The 24,490-nt window shown below is 34.5% G+C and overlaps 1 pseudogene; it reads left to right on the top strand.

Annotated features, from left to right (window-relative positions):
- The first annotated feature begins 21,770 nt into the window (after positions 1 to 21,770).
- LOC141522729 (pre-mRNA-splicing factor RBM22-like) lies at positions 21,771 to 22,862 on the top strand (annotated as a pseudogene).
- Positions 22,863 to 24,490: the final 1,628 nt, after the last annotated feature.

The raw sequence follows: 24,490 nt of genomic DNA, 5'->3' as shown, positions 1-24,490 counted from the left end.
AATGCAGGGGTTGGGGTTGCTTTTTGGGGGAATGTTTATTTCTTTAACTGCTTGTTTTAAACCAAAGAAAGGAGGTGAAGGACAATCAGACAGAAAAGTCCATTTGATTTGTGTTCTTGGTTTCCAGATTGGAAATATGTGCCCTTCCACTAATCAAACCAGCTGAGATTGTGTATATCATCAGTGGAGGCTTAGGGGCAAGTGTTTGTATTTGCCATTTGGAGAACTATTTTCCAGGTGTTCTCCATTTTTTATGTACCAAGGAAATGCTCTGGATGCTTAGCAGGGATCCCTGAGACCGAATGTCTAATTACAACTATAAAAATATCAGTGGTAATAACATCATTAGAATAATTCTTGATGATTAATCTTCTAATATCATTGTTTCAAGTTGAACTTAATTTTTCAGTGGGGATATATAGAATGTGACATGTAAAAACATTTGCAAATAAGAAATTCTTTTGAAATTGTGCATATCAAAAGGAAAAGTTTGATAGAATGATCAAAGAAAGCTTTTAAATACACTGCCTCTTTTACATCCAAAAGTGAATTCATTTATTTTCTAAGAAGACATTTTCATATGACTTTTCCAACATAATAGACAGAACCAGAAAAAGTGAGGGGGGAAAAAGTGGGCCAACTGAAAGCATGTTTGTGAATCCTGGTCCTTAACCATTAAAATATTTAATGAGAAAGTGATTCTGTCCATGGACACTGAACTTTAGCTGGTGTGAAAAAAGAAACCTCAGATATATATCTGGAAGGAAACTTCAACATTTCAGCTATTCTAGTTCCTTTATTTACTTCTCTTTGGGGGAACGACATGAGTTTTAGCAAAAAGACTGTTTTCTGTAAATTTCTTTAGAAGGTGTCAAATTGTAGTAGTTTATCATATTCATTTTGAATCAAAGTATCATAAATTTAGAACTAGAAAGTATTTTAGAGATAGTTTAATCCAAATTCCTTCATTTTTCAAATAAGGAAACTGAAATCCAAGTGGTGAACAATTCCAAATTATTCATGGAGTAATTGGCAGAAACAGAGTTCAAACCCAGGGCTTCTGACTCCAAATTCAACTCTCTTTCCATTGCACCACACTGTCTCAAATTGACTTTTATTTGAAAATATAGTTTTCATCTTATACTCAAGTTTCTAAAGTTTATTATTTTCCACCCTCTTTACTTCCCTGCTCCCAAACTCTCATAATGCTAAAAACTCAAAAGATCTCTCTTCAACTTTCCTCCCCCACCCCAAAGCCTTAACAGAAAATTCTAGATAGAAATCAAAATATATATATATTAGAAATAGAAACACACCTTACCTGCTTACACACACACACACACACACACACACACACAAACACACACACTTAAATGAACCTGATTATTGCCTCTTATTTCACAAGTATTAACTTGGTACTGAATTAAAGTGCAACAACATTACTTCAGTCTAAAACATGACCCTTTTATTTTTTCTAAATCTTCACTCTGGCTAGAAAAGTAGTTTAAACAACTCAGTGAAGGAGTCAGTGGTCAGAAGCTCTATTTGAATCAGGCTTTTTATTTTCCTCCCTTTCACTGTCAGAAGATGAATTACAGTATTAATTGATACTGGACTCTCAGTCTTCTCCTGACTTAGAAGTCAGAAAGAAAGAGCTATAAGAGTGGTATTGTTGGTTTGAACCAGTGGTTAAAAAGTCAGCCAAAACCCAAGAGTGACTCTCTAGGAGGGAAAGGCCAGTTTCTGATAGATTAACTAGCATGGGACAGTCACTGAGCAAGAATAGCCTTAAGGCTAGTGACTAGTAGCCCAGGGTAATGATGATAAAAGACCTTGATTCTTCACTAAGCTAAAATTAGAATTATTTTTTTTATAAAAAAAAACATTCTGCCTAGCATTCAGATTTCAATTCATGAACTCAATGCTCTTTGAAAAGCCAAAATAATTTGTGGAGTTTCCATATATATATTGTAGTTTTCTATGAGCTTCCCAGTAAAATGAAGTTCCATAATAATATTTAAACTAATATTAATACTAATAGTCAACATTTTTATAGCCCTTATCATGTGCCAGACAATGTGATAAATACTTTCTGAATATTATATGATTTGATCCTTATAACAACTCTGTGGAAAAGTGCTACTTATGTTATTATAATACCCATTTTAAGCTGAGAAAATTGAGGCACACTGAGGTTAAGTGACTTGTCCAAGGTCACACCGCTAATGAGTAAGGTTCCATTTGAATTCAGGTCTTCCTCAATTCAAGTCCAGGGACTTAGGCCTATTTTTTATTTTTCTTTATTTTTCTTTTTGATTCCCCCCCTTTAGGCCACCCCACCTTTTATCCCCCCTTCACTTCCCACCTCTCCCTCCCTTATCAATAGTAAGTGCTTTATAGAGGCTTGTCAAATTAAATAATTGACACAGAAACTATTGCTTTTCTTCTCTTGCACCCTGGTATTGATTTTTTTTTTAATTATACCTCTAAATCATCAAGTTTCTAACTGCCCTTCCAGAACCTCTGGAACTTTTCAGAGTCAGTTATCCTAGATGTTTAGCAAATGAGAAAGGAATTGAAGATATCAGTGAAAGTAACACTTTAAGCCAGTGCTTAGATAGATTCCCTGACCAAACAAATAAATTTTCTAAAGAGACCTGACTGTAAATTCCTCATTTCTTCTATATCACACTGAGAGGCTTGAGCTCCCCAAAAGGAACTGGTAGCATAATAGAGTAAGATAAGTGTCTGAAATCTAAATCTGAGATCAATCCAGTCTCACTTGTTTTCTCATTGTATGACCTTAGGCAAGTCACTTAACCTCTGTTCTCAGTTTCCTCAATAGTAAATAAGAGATTTTTTACTATCAGCTACCTGGCAAAGCAGTTGTGGGTATCAAATAAGATAATACTACTAAAGCACTTAACTGAGCCCCTCCCCCAACACCCACATCCACATACCCCTAAGGCATTTCTGCTTGTCTTAAAAGCTACTTTGACTTCAGGATCCTCTTGGGTTTTAAGTTTCCCTTTGTCAAAATTAAGGTTTAGCTTTTTTTTTTTTTTTCTGGGCCCTAAATAACATACATTCCTACCTTGAAGGTAAGAAGAAGAGATAAACTAAATCATCAAAGGTCTTCCTAGAGTTTCTGGGGATTATTTTAAACTAGTCTCAAATTTAACTAGACCCATACTAGTCCTGGGTACCTATCCAGTACAGACATGGCAGCAGATTCTCTATATTATTATGCTTTGGTAACATGAATCCAAGATCTCCTGTCTTTTTCTGTTAATGTCAGGAATCTTTATGGAATGTCCATCCTTTGAGATTACCACAAGACTATTGTCTATAAAGAATAATAAAAAATGGTTCCTCTGTTAGCAACAAAACCCAAAATGGACAGTGGCAGGAGATGTGTAGTTGTTTGAGTGGCAAAGTTTTGTTGGCATTATCTTAAGGGATTCCCTCCTTACTGATTTTTTTTTTTTTTAGGTCTTTGCAAGGCAAATGGAGTTAAGTGGCTTGCCCATCCACACAGCAAGGTAATTTTTTAAGTGTCTGAGAATGGATTTGAACCCAGGTACTCCTGATTCTAGGGCCAGTGCTTTATCCACTGCACCACCTAGGCACCACCTTACTGAATTTCTTAAACAAAGGTGAATTTTCAGTCACTATTCCACAGCAAATGGTCTATTTAGCATGTTAGATTGAAAGTTCATCCACAACAGAAAAACACATCTGCTACATTTAGGGTTTTTAACTTTCAGCAAAATAGGTCAATGCTTTTCCTACTTTGCATTTTAAGGCCTGGGCCTGGCTTTGGTCTATGATTTCATTAATAGATGCATGAGAAAACTTTGCCTTCCAATATGATATGTAGATTCTTTCTATATGATTTTTTATAGTCTTAGAAATTGCCTAGAGTGGGCTAAGTGGCTGATCCAGGGTCATATAGGCAACATGTGTCAGAAGGGTACTTAAACTCAGGTCTTCCTGGTTCATAGGCCAACTCTAGCACTTAAACTACCATTATTTATTTCCATTTTTTTTTAATAATTGAAAAAAATCTTTATTTCAAAGCTTCTCAGACATGTACACACAGCCACATACTAGAATGCCTTTTTAGTTTTAACCATAGGATAGGCTCTGATGCTTTACTAACAGTCACTTTCCCCCCCTTTTTATTATTTTCCATTTACATGCAAATATAGTTTTCAACATTCATCCTTTTCCAAGCTTTTGAGTTCCACATTTTTCCACCTCTCTTCCTTCCCACCCCCCTCCACATGACAGCAAATATAGGTTGTACAACAGTCACTTTTATATAAAATCTTAATTTCATAAGGCAATCAATTCAAATCCATTTTCAATCTCAGTGGGCTAGAACTTGGCATCTGGGTTGGTTGGACAGGTGCAGGTTCCTCTTCAAAATATGACAGAAGTCATGGCTGAAATATAGAGCGGCAAAAATATCAGAGAGTTTTGCCAAGCTTCAGCCAAACAAGGTTTATTGTTATTAGCAAGGGGCAAGGCAGGGGGAAGGGTAAAGAGTAACATTTACATCAGGGTCTTGATGGCCTTTTCAAGAACCATTTTTGTCTTTTATTGTTAGTTTCATTTTGTGCTTTCTTTTCAGGTGGAGATACATGGGAACTACAGAAGAGCTAAAGCAAGAAAGGTAAGGACAGGGAGATCTCTGAGAGTTTTGATCAGCTTTAGCTAACAATTCAAGTGCAATGAGCATAGTATCTATCTAATGCAAACCTATGAATCCTGGAAGTTTCACCCGTCACTAGTATGCTGTAATTCTGTGTTACATACACTTTATGTTCCATTGAGCAGATGCTGGGGAATAAGGATAAAACAGTTGCTGGTTCATCTTAGATAATCACAGCAGATTAAGCAGTAGTTTCATTACAGTGTTTTTCCTATGCATTATTTTTACTATGCAACGTCCTTTGAAATAATGGGAATTGATTTCAAAGATCTTTTGCATATTACTGATACTCAGTAATGTTGCCGAGTAAAACCTTTTCCATCCTGCTGCTGTGAAAAGACTCTAATTGGGAAAGGAGAAGGTTCCCCCCATGGAAGGCTCTCTTCAGCAGATTTTAGGCTTGAAAGCAATTGAGCCATGGAAACTATATGTGGGCCTTTGTGGCTTAGCAGCTGTGGCTTTGTGTCCTGATTTAGCTGACCTAAAATTAAAAAGCTCCCAGATCACAAACCGTCAGCCACACTGCCCTTGGTTTCCTCTCCTTTGCCCTCACCCCACATACACATTCCTTTTGCTAGATGGAACAATTGGAATTTTACTGATGATAAATGGGAGTATTCAGAGAATAAACTCAAAAAGACAGATTGTCAGTGTCTTCAATAATAAGACTTGGACTTTAAAGGGCTTTGGATTTTTACCTGAATTTTTAAATTTTTTTTATAGACTATTCCTGCCCATATAACTCCATTTCTGGGCTTTTATACAACTATACTTGTCTCTTTGATAAACAGTATCATAGGCCTAGAGCTAGATTCGATCTTTGAGACCATCAGATCTAATTCTTTTATTTCAAAAATGAGGAAACTGAGGCACAGTGAGGTCATGTGATTTGCTCAGGATCACAAGCTACCAAATATCCAAGGTGGGATTTGAAAATGGGCTTCCTGACTACAAGTCTGGTGTTCTATATGATATTCATGTTGATCAGGGCTTTACCATCTCTTCACCAGTTTCTGCAAACCTGATTTCTAATTGAGTGGCTACACTGGTCACAGCTCTTTAACAATTATTTTTATAAGGAAATTTCATAAATCTTTATGCTTTTCTGTTACTTTAAAAAGCACTAGATCCCTTAAGTCTCCATGGCAAGAGCATGAAGGAACTTCTATAATTTAGGAAACCTTTTCTGGACAGGTACCTATCCATGTATTTGAGGTAATGAGAAGGCTTATCTGGCTAGTATAGAGGATTTCTATAATGAGTACTACTCATTCATTACTTCTTTTGTAAAATTTATTTCCCTTGAGAATGAGATTTTATTCCTACTTTCTATATACTGTTAGTTGAAAGGGAGAAGACTTCAGAAATGTGCCATTTGTGAGTGACTTCTGAGTTTCAAGAAGAAAACATACTTGAAATTGATTTGGCTTTAATAAATTAGAGGCTCTTTAAATACATTGACATTTTCTTTAAAAGAAAGAAGAAAAGGTACCTAAGTCTTCTTCCCTCTTCAATATATTCTTGATCCTGATTGGCAATATTAATAGCATTCACTTTCATGTTCAGTCCTATAACTATTACAAAAATATCTGATACTAATTCAGATTTCCATATCCTGAAGTTCAATATGAATCACTCTACCCAATACTTCAAGGAATCATGACTGGAGAAGGTGATTAAAATGATGCAATATAACTGACCCATCTTAAATTATAATGTAATTACAATGTAATGTGGGAAGTATTATTTGATTATAATATATATATATGAAGATATAAAAGATGAAATACAGAAATTTTAAATTAATTCAATTAATTTTACCTCCTAACTAACAGGAGATAGATTCAAGGAGCAGAACATATAGTTCTGGACATGACCATTGTGGGAAATTATTTGACTAGCTATATCAGTTAAAATGCTTTTGTTTTTCTTACCCACCCCTTCTCCATGAGAGGAGAATGTAAGGAGAGAAAATAAAAATTTGATAACTGAAAGAATTAACAGAATAAAAAAAAATCACTTTAACATATTCTTATTAGATAAGCTTAAGTCAATTAAGTAAAGCCAGAACAATTCCTGAACTATTCTAATTACCAATCACAATATAGGCAAATGGAGCTAATTCAACAATGAACCAAGGATATTTAAGGTTATAATGATGTAACATTACAGACAGGTCTTTACTAAATAGTTAAATCAAAAGTTGTAATCAGGTAGTAGTTGTTATCAATATACTCAGGTAAATAAAGATAATGCTTTTTTTAAAAAAAAGTTTGATTCATATTTGGTTTAAATAAATAAAAGTAGTACATATTTTATATTTAGGATCACAGATCTGGAAATGGAAGGGTCATTAGAAGAAGTTATCTAGCCCAAACTCCTCATTTTACAGATGAGGAAACAGTCCCAGGGAGGTTTAGTGATTTGCCAACTTGTAAGTAGAACACTTAGAATCCAAAGCCAGGTCTTCTCCCTCCAAAAAAGGTCATCTTTCCATTGAAGAAATAATTTCTGTAATAATTTAAGGACATTAAAAAATCAGATTCTGGTTAGCATAAGTTAATAAGATAGTGTCTAAAAGAGTTTCCTGAATTTTTCTTAAATCAAATCTTTTGTTGTGAGAGGTTTTAGAAACACTGTTTCTAGGGAAAGGGTGGTCAAGTGTCACTCATGGCATGTTGGTTCATTGCACTGCCTAAAGGGAAAAGGAGCTACTATGGTAGATATGGTAATAGAATACTACCCAGTCTTGTTGATTCTATCTGGTCAATACTATTGAGAGCAGAAAAAGCCTAAGTCTTTTCCCATTAGTATTAGAACCTAAACTTCCCTGTCCCCAGTCTTTAGTTAGTGACAAGCCTTCTTTCAGAGCCATGTGTTAGTAACAGCTATACTAATATTGAACTTCATTTGTCACTCAAGTAATTTCCATTTTGCTGAGCCTCCCTTGCCCCTGTATCCCTTATTTAAAGGGTCACAGAAAGCTATTATTTTTAGCTAGAATCAAATTTTCACATCAGACCTATTTGCTAGAATTAGTCATTTTGGATTAAAATACACACACACACACACACACACACACACACACACACAGAGCTAAAATTTGCTGGAAAGCCCAGGAAAGATTTTGAGCACCAGTTCCTACATAATAAAGCAATTGTGTAATTAGTAATACATTTGTCACTCTTTTATTGAAGGGGAAGAAAAAAAAGTAATACATGTATCTCTTTAGTGTAAATTCTGACAGTAGAGATTTTTTTTCCTAGGGAATTATACCATTATACCATAAAAATGTCAAGACATAAGTTTACTGTTCCTACTAATATTCTAAAATATTCTCTTAGGCTGACATCTCTGTCAATTAAAATTAAACAAAATTGCATTCTGCCATATACACTTCAAATAGGAAGCTTTCAAGTTTATGGCTGCTCTTTGAATTGATTTTTAAGATGGCATCTGTAAAACTTGGCTCATACAAGATGAGGTGGGATGTATTTAAGGATCAGTCAATTTAAAAAATGTTTTTAAAGATCATAAATTGACAACCGGAATAGACTGCACATGTCTTTGGAATTCTCAGCGATTAAAATAAATCCAGAGATTCTTTTGAATCCAATGCTTGCACTGTCATAACTCAGCTCCCAACATATTTCTGCCTTGTTTTGGGTTTCCAATATTTTCACAAAGAATAACATAAACAAGGAAGTCGCTAGTGTTGGTTCCAGTTGCTCATTCTCGCAGAATTTGGAATCTTCAGTTTCATGGTGTTTCCCACAGAAAAAAAGGAGTGAGAACGTGCTTTCTCACGGGACTGTCTTTCTCATGGAAAAGAGTGAAGGGCGCTGCCGGCAGCAAATGCTTTTGGCAGGGTGAGGCTGCCAATAAAGTCTTCAGGGAGATTACCCTCTATGATAGGAAGATGAGCAAAGTAAATCTCCATTCCAATTTTACTAAAAGGAATTTAATAAGACATCTTTCAGTTCCATTCCTCTGATTGCCAAACCTTAATGTATAATGTTTTATTGGTATGTTTAAGACAAGTATTATTTAATGATCCAGATATTCACAGTGCCTAAACTATTCCTGTTTCTCAAGAAAATCACCTTTGAAAATGACATTAGCTCTTTCAAGTTGCTTGCCTACTAGCTAGGGTTCTAGTGGCCTAAGAGAGTTACTGCAGTCTCAATATTCTTCATGAATACTCCCCTGCCTTTGGTTTGATTAGTTTAGGAGGTGCCAATCTAGGGTACTCCATAGTTACTATAAACATCTGTTCAGCTAAATGAAAGGGATGATATTTTCCATCCTCAAAAAATTCTAGAAGTTTTTCTCAGCTTTTGTTAAACTATCCTTAGCTTTATCACTTCTTACCCCTCAGAAGGGACAACAAAGGCCATTTTCCTTTTGGCAATTTAAAGTTGAAATAATATTATAATTCTTCTAATATTAGTATATCTGAATTCATTCATTAATTCAATCAACAGACATTTTTGCACACTTGTGTATAGAGAATTGTGTTATATATTGGAGAAAATCTGCAGTTTATTCATAGTATTTATAAGCAAGGAGGTAGATAGAAAAAAGGAGATAACTATAATTCACAGAATTATATAATGTATATTAATATTTTTTAAGATGCTCTTTGAGAAGAGCCAAGCAAAGATCAATACTTTCTTGTGTGAAATCAAAGAAGACTTTCTGGAAAAGGTGATATTTGAATTAAACTTTACTACTAGATGGTTGGAATTATTTGTCCTTGGGGGAAAAAAAGTACTTTTTTTATATTTATAAAGGAATTCAGAAAACTATTATCATTTATTCATTATAAGACACATAAGAAAGGAAGCCATAATTAAAGGCAGGTATTATTTTAGGTCTTTTTAATCATGACATTGTTTTCTGTATCAAAGTGATGAGTATTTAATAATTATCTGCTTCATTTAAACAAGGTAGAAACATATATACATTCTGGGACTTGAATAATTTGTTGTTAACTTTGATCAACTGAATTAAGCAAATCTAGAATCTTTACTCATCTTAGGTAGGCTAAGCCAAAATGTAAAATAGCTTCTGGTGAATTTAATTGAGATCACTAACTTTTGGAGCATTTACATGTAAGCAACTGAATTAAATGATGATAGATAGGCACACTGAAAGCATAAGGGGGAAAAATCAGGAAAGAAGAGAAAAGAAAAACAAAGGAAGAATAGGAAAAAAAGAAGAGAACAAATATGGTACTGATGTGGAAAAAGTGGCAGAAGAATCTGCTTCTGCTCCTAGATTAAGTTATTTCCCCCCCTCCTCTTATGAGGCTCACCACATAGAGATTAACTTCAATATAATAGAAAGCACAGTACATTTGGAGTCAAGATTTGTGTTCAAGTTACCTATAAGTCTTACAACCTTCATTTGAAATTTAGTTTCATCATCTATAAAATGAGGATTATATTTGAACCATCTTTCTCCCCACCAAAGGATCATTGTAATGATAGCAAGTGATGCTTTAAGAAAGTGCTATAGCAACATCAGATTTTTTTAAAGAAAATTTTTCTGTAAGCTGTCCATGCTCCCTGTCACCTTTATATAGTATTGCCTCTTAGAAGCTTAATAATGCATCCTTTTTCAATGAATGAGTGAGTAAAGGAGTTTAAATACTTTTGTTTTGGATCTACTTTAAACACTTTCATTGGAATCAAGAGTTAAAATATAAGTAACTAGGAAGGCATAAGCTTAAAAATACTTTTAAAGGTTTTATAATACATTTAGATGAATTTAGAGGAGGGCTTCAACTATCACCTTTCACACCAATATGTTGTGGTCTGGTTTTCAATGTCATTAATTCATATTCAGGTCTAAGAACTCTAAATGTATCCTTAGGGCTCTGACCCTGATACTCCATTATCTGTAATTCCAGTAGGATCCAAAAGATTCTGGCACCATTTTTGATCTTCATTAGAATTCACTCATTTAAGAAGAGTTTTGTAATCCACTTTGAAACAAACTGTCTCATGGAGATGATTAAACCACACCAAGTCAGTTTCTACTGGGGGCAGAGAAATCAGATAATTCTCAATTTCTTAAAGAAATATTTTTTGAACAAGCAAACAGGTCATGATGGAAATGTGCACTGAGAAAATACAGGTGCTAGTGGCTCAGGGACAACATTTTAAAAAAGAAATTATTTTCCAAAGTTCCCCAGGGAGGAAAAGTGAGGGCATAGGGTGTTTGACCCAATGAAGAAGGAGGGGGGAAGAGGTTGGTGACAGAAAGATCTTAATTCATGGACTGTGAGTTTGAATGATGTGTTTTCTTTATACCTTCAAGTTAAGATCAACTGGCAGCCAAAACCACAGTTCAATTTGTTTTTCCCCCAGTCTGATATGAACTATGAAAGTTAGACCAATGCACTTTCATAACAACAAAAATAACAATAAAGTAACTTCTGAAATAACATTAAGCACAAATTAAAACTTATTTCAATCTAAATAAATTTGAAGAACTGAAATGAAGCTCTGTTTGTAAAAGAAAACAAAAATAAAAGAATCAGAAAGAATTTTCCTAACAATAATTGACATTTTATTCAATTTAATGATTTTTTATTATAATTTGCATTTCTGACTTGGAAAAACTTTAGAAAAACCTTCCAAATTTTTACATAAAACCTCTAAACCTAAATACAAATGGATGACTTCTACCGAAGATTATTTATAACCTTGTCAAACATAGGAATTTAAAAACTCAGAGCTATAATGCAAGACACAGAGATAAATTTTCTGAATAAAAATAAATTTTAAATATATAAAAGATTTCAAGGCATTTCATAATTTTATTCCATGATGATTGCCTAACATTTTTTCTTGACATTCTTGAATGAATACCCTCTACTTTAGTTAGTCATAGAAGGAATACTGGGCATGAAATAAAATGAAAGGTTCAAATAAGAGCTCTGACTTTTCCAGGAGTGTGACTATGGTCAAGTTACTTAACCCCCTCTAAGATTCACTTTAGTTTTGGACAGTCAGTTAGTCAACAAACATTTGGGCACTTTGCTAGTCACCAGGAAGATAAAGGAAGGCAAAAACACTGTCCATGTCCTCAAAAACTGTGCATTCTAATGAGAGAGATAGCCCATATGTAAAATAAAATATATAAAGAATAGATGAAAGTTAATACTAGTTTGGAAAACTTTGGGGGAGAAGAGGGGAGAACTAGGACAGGTTTCCTATAGAATGTGATATTTGATAAAATTATTGAATAAAGTCTAGGATTCTAAGAGATGAAAATGAGGAGAGACAGTCTATTTAAAACATGAGAGATAGCTAGCATAAAGACATGGAGCAAGGAATTGGAATGTTCTATTTAAGAAACTGCAAATTATTCTGTACAGCTGGATTATGTAGAGAATAAAGTTTAGGAGGGGGTTCAGCTATGGAGAACTTTAAATGTCAAATAAAGAACTTATATTTAAAATTGAAGATGATATCAAGCAATTGGAGTTTGATTAAGGTAGTGAAATGGTCAGGTTTATATTCCAGGAAAATAGCATTGTCACTGGTTTGGAGAATAGTTTGAGTTGGGGTGATTTGGGGGTTAGAGAATAGGGTTAGGGGAAGGAGAATTAAGAAAATTTAGAGAGAGAGAGAGAGAGAGAGAGAGAGAGAGAGAGAGAGAGAGAATAACAGATCAAGTAAAAGTTATTCAGACCATATAAAAGAGATATTATAAAGATAGAAATGACAAAATATGGCAAATGATTGGATATACCAGGCAAATGATAGTAGTGTAAGGAATGAAAGAAAAATTGCATACTTAGTTGACTGATACCCTCGACAGGGATTTTTGAAGTAGAAATGATTTAAAGAAAATAAAAATGAGTTCTTTTTGGACATTTGAGATTGAAATATCTTCAAAATGAGTATGATATCACTTTTACTTTGTCATGATATCAATTTGCTGTGAGGAAGTCACTTCAAGAAGTAACATGATAGAGTAGAAAGAGCTGTTAGAGAATCAGGAGTCAGATTCCAGCTTTATCTTGTATTGTCTGTATGACTTTGGATAATTCCTTTCAACTCTATGACATATGGTTCCTTCATTTATAAAATAGAGATAATAATACTTGAACTTATTGTTGCACAGTATTGTTGTGAGACTCAAAAAATACAATATAAATGAAGATATATGAATATGAAGTCTTATCTGAAAGCATTTAGCTAGTGGTCCTTTGTGAGTGAAATCATGAAAGGGGCAGAGAGGATATAAAATTAGCCCAGTTTGCAGATGACTCATTGTTTTAATCTAGAATACCCTAGATAATCAACCAATAGTCTAATTGAGACTACAGATAGTTTTAGTAAGTACCAAGATTCAAAATAAAATCATAAAATCTTCATTATTTCTATAAACCTGGGATTAAATTACCATTCCACCTTCCAAATTAGACCACTAGAAACTATGCCCAGGAAGAAAGAACATAGAACCTTACAAATTTTGCTGCTTTACTCTTAAAATTGAGAAATTATAGGAGAAATGTGGAGATACAGTCACTGATAGTACTTGTTGTTAGGCAATTCCCAAGAGGAACCACTTCAGGAGAGGTGGGATTGGACCAAGAGTGAGCATGGCAGTATATGAAGAGGTAATTCTTTTCCTGGATTAAAGTCAAAGCTTTTCCTCCATTATTCTCAACCACTAGTAAAATTTTTATGAGGAGAAAATTACCCCTCAAACATATCTAAGTTTGAGTTAGCCTGAAACTTAGGGAGAAGCTTATTATGATACAATGAAAAGAATTACCCCCAAAACCATTGATTTTGGAGTTAGAAGACCTAGATTTATGTTCACCTACCGGTACTTCCTGTGTTTGCATGACTTTGAACAAGTAATTGAATTCCCTTGAGCCTCCATTTTTTTATCTATGAAATAGAAGTTGTATCAGATGGTATTTAACAGTGGAAGGTAGAAATAATGATACTAATAGAATCTATATTCTCTAATTAGGGCCTGAAAAGAGAAAGAAATGGATTAATGGTAGCCCAAAAGTGGATCATTAAGAAAGAGTCATTTTGTCTTCTGGGGGAAGAGCCAAGATGTAGAAAGCACTCAGCAGAATAGAGAAAGCACTCAGCACTTCAGTATTCCCCTCTAAACAACTTTAAAATAGCACCTCAAAGTGAATTTTGGAGTGACAGAGTAACAAATTCAGAGTGAGATATTCTTCTAGCAAAAGCAACTTAGGTCAGGAAAAGATCTGTTTACAACTCCACTGACTATACCCACTTCTGATTATGATTCAAGGGCAGAGGAGCACTCTCAGTCAAGACAGACCAGGAGCCTGAGGGTCAACTATTTGACAACTCTATTATCTATACCCACTTCATAGTTAAGGGTGGAAAGGAGCACTTTCAATGAAAGGGTAACAGCATCTATTGCAACCCTAGGGGATCAGGGAGAAGGGCAGCTAGGTGGCACAATGATAGAGCACTGACTTTGGAGTCAAGAGGACCTGAGTTCAAATCCAATCTCAGACACGGTACTTATTCGCTATGTGATCTTGGGCAAGTCACTTAACCTTGATTGCTTCGCTTGTCCTCTTGACTGTCTGGCCACTAGACCTAGTTGAATCTGGAGAAGAAAGCAAGGCTGGTAACTTTGTACAACATCCCCTCACTTAAATCCAGTTCATGTACTTCTTATGGTATCACCTCCTTGGTGTCATGGTCTTCTTATAGAACGAAGGACAAACAACAACAACAAGGGATTGATTGGGGCCTTCTTGAGTAAGGACCAGATCACAACCACCTTGGAAGCACCAAAACCTTTCAGAGCTCCAGGACTAGCCCTGATAACACCAATGCAATAAAAAAAAAAAATACCTGAAGCTTGAGATAGTACTCATCCAACCCTCACAAGAAACAAAGTCCAGGTTTAAGATAAATTTTAAAAATCAAGAAATATGGTGACAAAATGAGCAAACAACTAAAAAATTCTTGATTGTAAAAAACTATTTATAGAGATCGGGCATGTCAAGACCCAAACTCAGAAGGCAATGAAGTCGCATTAGCTCAAGGAAAGCCTCAAAGAAAAAAATGTGACTTGGGTACAAGACCAACAAAAATTCATAGAGGAGGGGCGGCAATGGCAAGAGTGGGCTGGTGGCAAAGCAAGTGAACATCAGTGAACTTATTGAGCAAACAATGCCTATAATAGAGCTGAAATGGGAAATGCGTATTTAGCAGTATTCCCCAATTATGTAACATTTATGATAGTGGCCATCAACCTTCCAACCAACTATATGATGTAGTTATAAATTAAATTTCTGAATCCTCTCTAAATTTTTTCTGCTAATATGTACTGTGATACTTAATAGATTTAGCATTAATTAATATGTAAGAATAAACTATTTGTGGACAGCTAGGTAGTTCACCAGCTCTGGAGTCAGGAGTACCTGGGTTCGAATCCAGTCTCAGACACTTAATAATTACCTAGCCATGTGGCCTTAGGCAAGCCATTTAACCCCATTGCCTTGCAAAAACCTAAAAAAAAAATTATAGAGGAGCTAAAAATGATTTTTTTAAGATAAATAAGAGTGGTAGAGGAAAAATTAAACAAAGAAATGAAGTCAAAGAAAGAAAATTATGAAAAGAATTATAATAGGATTGTTACCTCTAAAAATGGAAGTAGAATAGTAGAATGGGTTAGAAACCAGACAGTACATCATATACATAAAACATAGTTGAAAAAGAAAACATACAGAGTTAAAATAGGGGGCCAGAGCAGACTCTATTATACTTTAGGTAAAATAAGAAAATTGGGGGGGGGTAGCAATCATGATCTCAGATAAAACAAAAAAAATTAAAAGGAATATGCCGACAACATCTTTAGCTAAAGGCAATTAATACCAATAATTAACCTCTATATAACAATAGTATAGAATCTGAATTCTTTTCCCCCCACGGATAGATATATTCTTTTAATTATTTTTTGAATTTGTTAACTATTTTTAAAACATTTTTTTCTTTTAAATTTTGAGTTTCAAAATCTCTTCCTCTCACCATTGAGAAAACAAAAAAAAGTATGAATTATACATTGAAATAGTGCGAAACACATTTCCAAAAAAATCAAGAAAAATAAAGTGAGAAAATTATGCTTCAATTTTCACTCTAAATTCATCAGTTCTCATTCTGGAAATGGTCAACATTTTTTTCATTATTATTCCCTTGGAATTGTCTTGGATCATTTCACTGATCAGAATTGACATAGTTGACCATCATTATAACATTGCAGTGACTAAGCATAATCATGTGGGGTTTTTTCCCTCACTTCATTTTGCTTCAGTTCCTAGAGGTGCTGCCATTTGTTTGTTTGTTTGTTTTTCTGAAACCACTATTTCTCTTATAGCATTATAGTGCTCGAATACAATCATATGCCTCAACTTGTTCAATCCTCAATTGATAAGCATCCCCTCAATTTCCAGTTCTTTGCCAGCACAAAAAAACAAGGTGCTATAAATATTGCTAGGTCTAAAGGTATGTAAAGGCCCTTGACCATAGTGCCAAATTGTTATGTAGAATGATTTAACTAGTTCACAACTTCAGTAATATTAGATTATTAGGATAACTCTTTTCCTCATACCATCTATTATTTTTCATTTGTGAAATGTGTAAGGTGGTACCTCATAGTTGTTTTAGTTTTTATTTCATCAATCAATAGTGATTTAGAGCCTTTTTTTCACATGAACATAGATAGCTTTGATTTATTCTTCTGAAAAATGGCTATATTTGGATCATTTACAAAATGGGAAATAGTTCTTGTTTATACAAATTTGACTCAGTTCCCTATATGTTTGAGAAATTACATATTTTTCAGAAAAAAATTACCATAAAATTTCTGATATTACTTTATTGCTTATGGTTTCTTGTACAAAATGTAGTTTTGCTTATTAGAACTTTTAATTAGGTCTATTTTTGTTTTTGTTTTCCCTGACATAATAATTGCAAACCATGCTTTTTTTTTAAACTTCAGTTGAAGCATAATAGATTCTGCTTCAGTCTTTTAGTTTAACTCTGTGTTTTTGTGTCTTTCTGTTTCAAGTGCATTTCTTGTAAACAACATATTGCTGGCTTCTGGTTTCTAATCCATTTTGCTATCTGCTTCCATTTTATGGTAGAGATCAACCCATGTACATTCAGTATGATAAGAAATTGTATATTTTCCTCCATCTTATTTTCTTTTGTTCATACTTTTCTCTCTTTTTATCCTGTCCCTCCTTAAAAGTCTATTTTGGGGGTGACTAGGTGATACAGTGGATAGAGCACTGGCCCTGGAGTTAGGAGGACCTGAGTTCAAATCCAGCCTCAGACACTTAATAATTACCTAGCTGTGTGGCCTTGGGTAAGCCACTTAACCCCATTGCTTTACCAAAATTTTTTTAAAAAGTCTATTTTGGTTCTGATTGCTATCTCCCTTAAACCACTCTTACTTTTATCACTCTTCCTCCTCCATAACTCTTATCAATCATTTTACTTTTCTATTTTCCTATTGGGTAAGACAGATTTCTATACCCAGCTAAGTGTGTGTGTGTGTGTGTGTGTGTATGTGTATGTGTGTTTCCCTCCACTTTGAATCAATTTTAACCAAGAAGAGTGAGGTCTGGTCATTGCCCACTCACAACCATGAATGTGAGTATCATGAGGAGAATTGTAAAAATGATTTAGAAAGCAGAATTCAATAATATGTTGATTACAAGAAATATAATTGTAGCAACAGAGTTAAAATGTGAGATAGGAGCACAATGCATTATTTCCTTGATGAATTTAAGAAAAACTAAGGTGAAAATCAAATTTTTGTATGTCAACATTAAAAATAGATATAGTTAAAAGAAATAGGTAAAGGAACTGAATTAAGTTTAAAGGTATTGGGCGCCTAGGTGGCGTAGTGGATAAAGCACAGGCCTTGGAATCAGGAGTACCTGGGTTCAAATACGGTCTCAGACACTTAATAATGACCTAGCTTTGTGGCCTTGGGCAAGCCACTTAACCCCGTTTGCCTTGCAAAAACCTAAAAAAAAAAGGTTTAAAGGTACCATAAATAATGAAATAATTTATTTTTATACACACCTGTATAATAAAAAAATAATTTAATTATAGAAAGATAGAAAAAACAAAATAGTTGGTGATGCATTGTGACCTTTTTTAGCACCTGTAAATATATTATAAAAGGATGATGTTAAGAAGCTAAATCTCGGATTAAAAAAAGGAGATAAGATACTGCACATCTTTGTAGATTACTTACTAAAAGATGTCCAGTGTTTAATGTACCAAAATGTTTACACTATGCCCAAAGTAGCCCTTGAAAGAAAATTCACATCCTTAACAAAAAAAAAAATTATTCTGTTTCTAACAGTCACTATTGTTTCTTTTTTTTTTAACTTTATATTTTTTGCAAGGCAAACGGGGTTAAGTGGCTTGCCCAAGGCCACACAGCTAGGTCATTATTAAGTGTCTGACACCGGATTTGACCCCAGGTACTCCTGACTCCAAGGCTGGTGCTTTATCCACTACGCCACCTAGCCACTCCTAACAGTTACTATTGAGGTTTCTGGATCACGCACTGGAAAGAGTATGTGATTTCGAATTAGGAAAATCTGAGTTCACATTTTGCTTCAGCTGATTACTAATTGTAAATCTACAAGTAAATAATATAATTTTGTTTGACTTTGGTTTCTTTAGTGGTAAAATTATGAGGTTTCACTCAATGAAATCTAAGGTGTATCAGTTAGAATTAAAAGAAGTCAGAAAATATAAGTAGGTGGGTGGGGTCAGAGCATTTCAAGGATAATAAACATCTTCAAAAGTCATAGAGTCACAAGATGGAGAACTATTGATCAATATAGCTGGATCATAGAGTTCATGGAAGGAAATATATTGTAGCAAGATTGGAAAAGTAAAATATATGTTTCTTGAAAGTAGGGACTGTATTTTATCTTTTTAAAAATCCCATATTAATAAAAACTCCCTGAGTGACCATGTCACTTCCCTATTTTGTCCATTCTAGTGGCTCCCTGTTGCCATTAAGTGTAAAAATTCTCTGCCTGGTCTTTAAATCTCTTCCCAAACTTTGATTACAATGCATTTTTTCAGGTTCTTTTTATTGCTCTTTCTCTCTTTTTCTCACACATGACTTACCAACATTCATCAACATGTTTTTGTATGGGCCATTTTCTTTGCTTGGAATATATTCATACCTCAAATTCTACTCAGAAAATACTTTTCTTGCTTAAAGATGAAGTTTAGGTATCACCTCCCATATAAAGACTTTCTTGATTCCCATTGCTATTATCCTCTTCTATTAACTACTTAATCTTTACATTTAACTAGCATCCATTCTGCATATATTTATTCAATATATTTATGTGGGGAGTGAGGAATCCAATGAACATGCCAGTAAGCTTGCTTCAGGAAATGAATGATGATTTCATATCAAGGAGTCCTTTCTATTTTAGAGATGAATAGGTATTCTCTGCTTTCCTATCCACTTACTGCATTGTGAGATTACAATCTTTTTTAGACTTCTGAACCTTAAGTGTACATTAAAAAGTAATTAGTATAATTATCAAGTTTCTAATCATGGAGGTATTTCCATTCAAAAAATGGTGAGGTTTTATGTATGATTATGCCACTGTGTGGTTAAAGAGAGTTTGAAAATATCACCAGATTTGAGGAAGTGGAGGTTGTTTGAGAGGGCAATGAGCACAAATATTGAAGTCTCCAAAAGTGATAGAAGTAGATGGGATGGGGAATAAGACTACTAAAGTCTTTAGAGTAGGCCAGGTATTTGGAAGATAACAGCAACAAGGAAAGAAGAAAGTAGAATAAAGACCAATATATCTTATCAAATTCTGGAGTTCACAGTCTAGCTGCCTGTACTGGTACAAGAATTTTTCCTGGGAAGTTCAGAAATATAATCAGGAAATTTCTCTCAATGTCCAGTTTGGTATTTGGCATTTGAAGGCAGTCAATAAGATTTACCTTTACAAAGTTGTGGATTCTGCTTAGGGGAATATCAATGATGGGATATGAAGGATTCATCTTCTTTACCCAGTATGATAAATTAAACTAAATGTAATTCTTTGTTCAAAAGAAATTTTAATCTTTTCAAATGGAATTCTTATAAATAAAGTATTTTTTATTACTGTACAGACCTCACAGGCAATGCAAATGGAAACTAGGGATTGAAGTGACAAGAATCTTCCTCTTGTCCAGATCAAAGATCCTTTCATGTACAGATCAAGGAATGAATGAATTTTTAAGTCAGTGTGTTCAATATGTCACCACTCATTCTAAATTTAACCAACTTTTAAAAAAATATTCAGAAGTGAAGAAAATGGCCATAAAAAGGATAACAAGACAACATGGTATAATTGGATAGAGTTTGAATTCCATTATTGACATGAACATGGGTATGGGTAAGCCCCATGACTTCCCACAACCTCCTCAGCAAATCCTACCTCACATAGTTGTTACAAGGCTCAAATGGGATAATATATGTAAAATGCTTTTTAAATTATACCATATAAATGTCAGGTAACAACAAGCACAATGTGATTTTTTTGTTTTTATTTTTACTTAGTCTTTTTATGAGATTATATAGAACTGCATTGGAAAAGTATGTGGAATAAATTTATACAAGTTATAAAATACATTGGCAATATATTCACATTTTGGAACAGGTTATGTTGAAGAAGAGATAATTATATAATGCAGAGGGTGAAGGGGAAGATAAGGGACAGGAAGTAGTTTTTATTTAATCCATAAATAAGGATTTGCAACCTTTAAGAACAAAAGGAAAGAAAATGATATTACATAATTTTTATGTCTCAATTAAGAGACATTAGTCAACTGTCTAATAATAATCATGTTATTTTCACATCGTCTTTTCTTTTTTCAAGATGTTTGTCCTTGATCTCTCCAAGATTATAACAACAGCAAGTTGCAATTGAATCATTCTAAATAATCCATAGTGAAATAGGTAGAGGGTGTTTGTTCACCAGGTCACTGAAAGCAAGAGCTCAGTGGAGATGGACTAGTAAAGCTTTTTGAGCTATATTTCTCAGCTTATTAAACTCTGACAACATTCTTTCTCCCTCCCTCCCTCCCTCCCTCCCTCCCTTCCTCCCTTCCTTCCTTCCTTCCTTCCTCCCTCCCTCCCTTCCTTCCTTCCCTCTTCTTATTTCTTTGCTCTGTACCTAAAATCAGATCAGTTCAGTCTTGACATTTAAAAGCTGTGTAACCTTGGAAAAGTCATTTAATTTTTTAGCATAAAAATGCTATATAAATATCAGTTATCATTGTTATTATTATTGCTATTTTTCCCTTTCTTCCTTCATTTCGTTTTTTCCCACCCTCCTTTCCCTTTCTCCTCTTCTCCCCATCCCCATATCTGTAGAAATATTTCTATTCTAACAAAGAAGAGAAAGGTGGGAGGCATTTTAAAAACTATGGTTGAATTTGCTGGTTAATTTCTGAGGTATCATTCTAAAGGCCAATTATAGTTCAGAATTCCCTCATAGCTTACATCCCTTTCTATATACTACAACTATAGTTCTAGGCATATAAAGCATTGGCGTGGGGATTGAGGCAATTTCCAACATAATTCCATTAAAATTCACTTTTGCCCCAATTATCTGCATATTGTTCAAGCAAAAATATCTTAGGGTCCGAGTTATTTCTATAATTGTCTTGATTCTTTAAGTCTCTTATGTGTGTGAATACAGTCACAATCTTGATTACTTAAGAGAAGAGACTCTATCATATTTGAATCAAAAGTCTTACAGAAAGAATGATAGAGATAGAGCAAAGTGACGAAAAGGGAAATGTACTGATGTGATGACTGCAAGGGATACCTCCAGCACATAAACCCACCCCAGGGACCATACTCAGGCTCCTAGTTGATGGCTAATCTCTGGGCTCCAATATCTACAATAAGCACAGTACCAATAGGCAGCTATTTCTTTATTCTGTGTCTGTACCTTAGAGAAAATTCCTACAACCTAATGACTGAACAAAAGTATGGAAAAGAATGAAAAATGTGTGGCAGACTGTTCACAAGTGTTCTGCTGGTGTCCTGGTGTTCACTTGCATTCTGGAAAAGTGTGTTAAACCTAGAGCAAGCTCAACAATATTTGTCTGACTTGCCTTTTGGACCTAAAGTATAACTTACCTTCTCAGTTTCAAGATTCAGATTTGTCTTTTTAGCATGATATATCTAAGTCTGATGGGAGCAAACGATGCTACATACAGAATGCTGAACTAGTGATTTCTAACTGAGATACAACTCTGCCATTTGGTTCCTGGGAAAACTACAGTGATGTGCTGATCTAATTGACTCAGACTACCCCTTTCTACAAAGGGAATTGCCTTCATATTTGTTTCTTCTAGGTAAAAGGAGCAAGTAGAAGAGGAAATGAGCAAATGTACAGACATGAGCAACTTGCAAACCCTGATGATCCATTTTCTGGTCACAACATCAACTATCACTATTATGATATTATTGAGCCATTGGCAGATAAAATGAATTTGAGTGATGCCTTTCCTGGACCCACCATATGATAAAACCATTACTATTCTATAGATTGGTGACCTGGGAGAAATCACTTTTACCATTTTGATGGGATGCAAACCAAAACAAATGTATAGATAGCAGTATGCTTGTATCCAGTTTGCTACAAGGCAAGCTGAGGAGAAGTCCTTCAATAAACTGATTGCAAATGGAAGTAGGCTTAATGTGAAATGAGGAAGATCCCAGGCATCTAGAGGAAAAGAAAAGGAAAAAGAAGGAACCAAAGATTCTGGAATTAAACTGGAGCCTGTCCCAGGACTTCCTGGAGTTCTTCCTCCTTGTCCAGCAGCTGAAGAAGCCCATGCCCATTATTTTAATCTCCCTCCCAATGTTCCTCCAGCAGGGGTTAATATTGCTCTGCCCCCTCCTCTTGAGATTGTACCAGGTTTTGGTCCACACATGTTCTACTCAATGGAATCACCATTTCCCTACATACAAGCTTCAAGCTCAAGATCCTCAAAGAATGGGGGTTCATGCAGTAAAGAACAGTAGTCCCAAAAATTCTACTACAATATTTGAGTTTTGAGGAAGAAAGGAATTTTAAAATGTAATAAATAAATCTTGCAGTTTTAAAAAAAAAGGGGGGGCAGACTTGTAATAAGGAAAGAAGATGACATTGAAGGAAATTTCAGACCTACAAAAATTTTGTGTGTGTGTGTGTGTGTGTGTGTGTGTGTGTATGTATGTATAAGTGTGTGTGTGTTTGGTTTATGTTATCACATATTATAGCTTTGATGTTAGCCCATCATATCAATTATTATGCTTCTAGCATGATGTCGTGATTTAATTATTTCACTGATTTTGGAGAAAGGATAGGAAATATTTGTATTTTAAAAAATTAAATCCAGGTAAATTCTTGTATTCAGTCCTACAATTAAAGAGTTTCTGTTTCCAAATGAATTCAATAGATCTCTTTCTTCTCATTACCTAATCTTTGACTGTTGTTAATTATTGTCTTTTTTTTGTTTTTTAGGTTTTTGCAAGGCAAATGGGGTTAAGTGGCTTGACCAAGGCCACACAGCTAGGTAATTATTAAGTGTCTGAGGCTGAATCTGAACTCAGGTACTCCTGACTCCAGGACCAGTGCTCTATCCACTGTGCCACCTAGCTGCCCCAATTGTTGTCCTTCTTGAAAAAAACATGACATCAGGGAGGTGAGGCCATGACATACCCGTGAATTGGATTTTGAGTGAGGGAGTACTGTGCAAATTCACCAGCCTCACTTTCTTCTCCAAAGTCATCTGAGTACAGTGACCAGATATGGATCAAGAGGCGATATCAAGAGATTGCAAGATTCATATCAAGAGATATGAATCAAGAGATGGTCCTGGAAGTGAGGCAATCAGGTTTAAGTGACCTACCCAAGGCCACACAGCTATTAAGTGAAAAGTGCCTGAGGTCCGATTTAGACTCAGGTCCTCCTGACTCCAGGGTTGGTACTTTATTTACTGCATGATGTAACTATCTTTATTAGCCTAATCTTTGACATCATGTATTTTGGCAAAGGTGCTAAAGATAGTAAGGAAAAATTTATCCATGGCTTCATTTTCTATTTAGAATATTTATTCTCCATTATTATCTGTTACCAGAAAAATTTAGCAAGGCTTTATAAAAGCACCCTGTTTAAGAAATTGCCTAAGAAATCATATTTTTCCTATTTGTGGAGAAAACTAAAATCCCTCCCCCCTCACATGCTGTGAAATAGTCTCAGCAGGAACTAATTCTTCCTGCCATTTATTCACATTGTTATTTACCCTTCTAGATTAGCATGAAATTCCTGAAATGTACTTTAACAGAGTTTAAAAGTGATTTTTGAAAAACTGCTTTACGCTAAATTTTACTTTACATTGTTCTAATACTTTTTGTCTTAATTTTGTGAGTTGTCTCCTATTCGTAAAGAATTTAACATATAAATTTGACATATGCATTCTTGTTGGATAGATAGAATTCTCTTATTTTAACTTTCCATGATTAATAGGACATACCCCTAATCCAGTCTTGTTTAATAACATTTCCTCCCTTTAAAATTACACAATCCTGCAGAAAAAAGTAAGACTTTTTCCCCTGACTCTTATCTGCAAAGAATAGATTTTCTTCCTTTTTGAGTCATTTATCATCAAAGATACATTTTGCTAGAGTTTCATTTTAACATTG

The sequence above is a fragment of the Macrotis lagotis genome, chromosome 4 (genome assembly GCF_037893015.1).
Source record: "Macrotis lagotis isolate mMagLag1 chromosome 4, bilby.v1.9.chrom.fasta, whole genome shotgun sequence".
Taxonomy (NCBI): Eukaryota; Metazoa; Chordata; class Mammalia; order Peramelemorphia; family Peramelidae; genus Macrotis; species Macrotis lagotis.
This window is presented reverse-complemented; position numbering and strand designations above follow the sequence as displayed.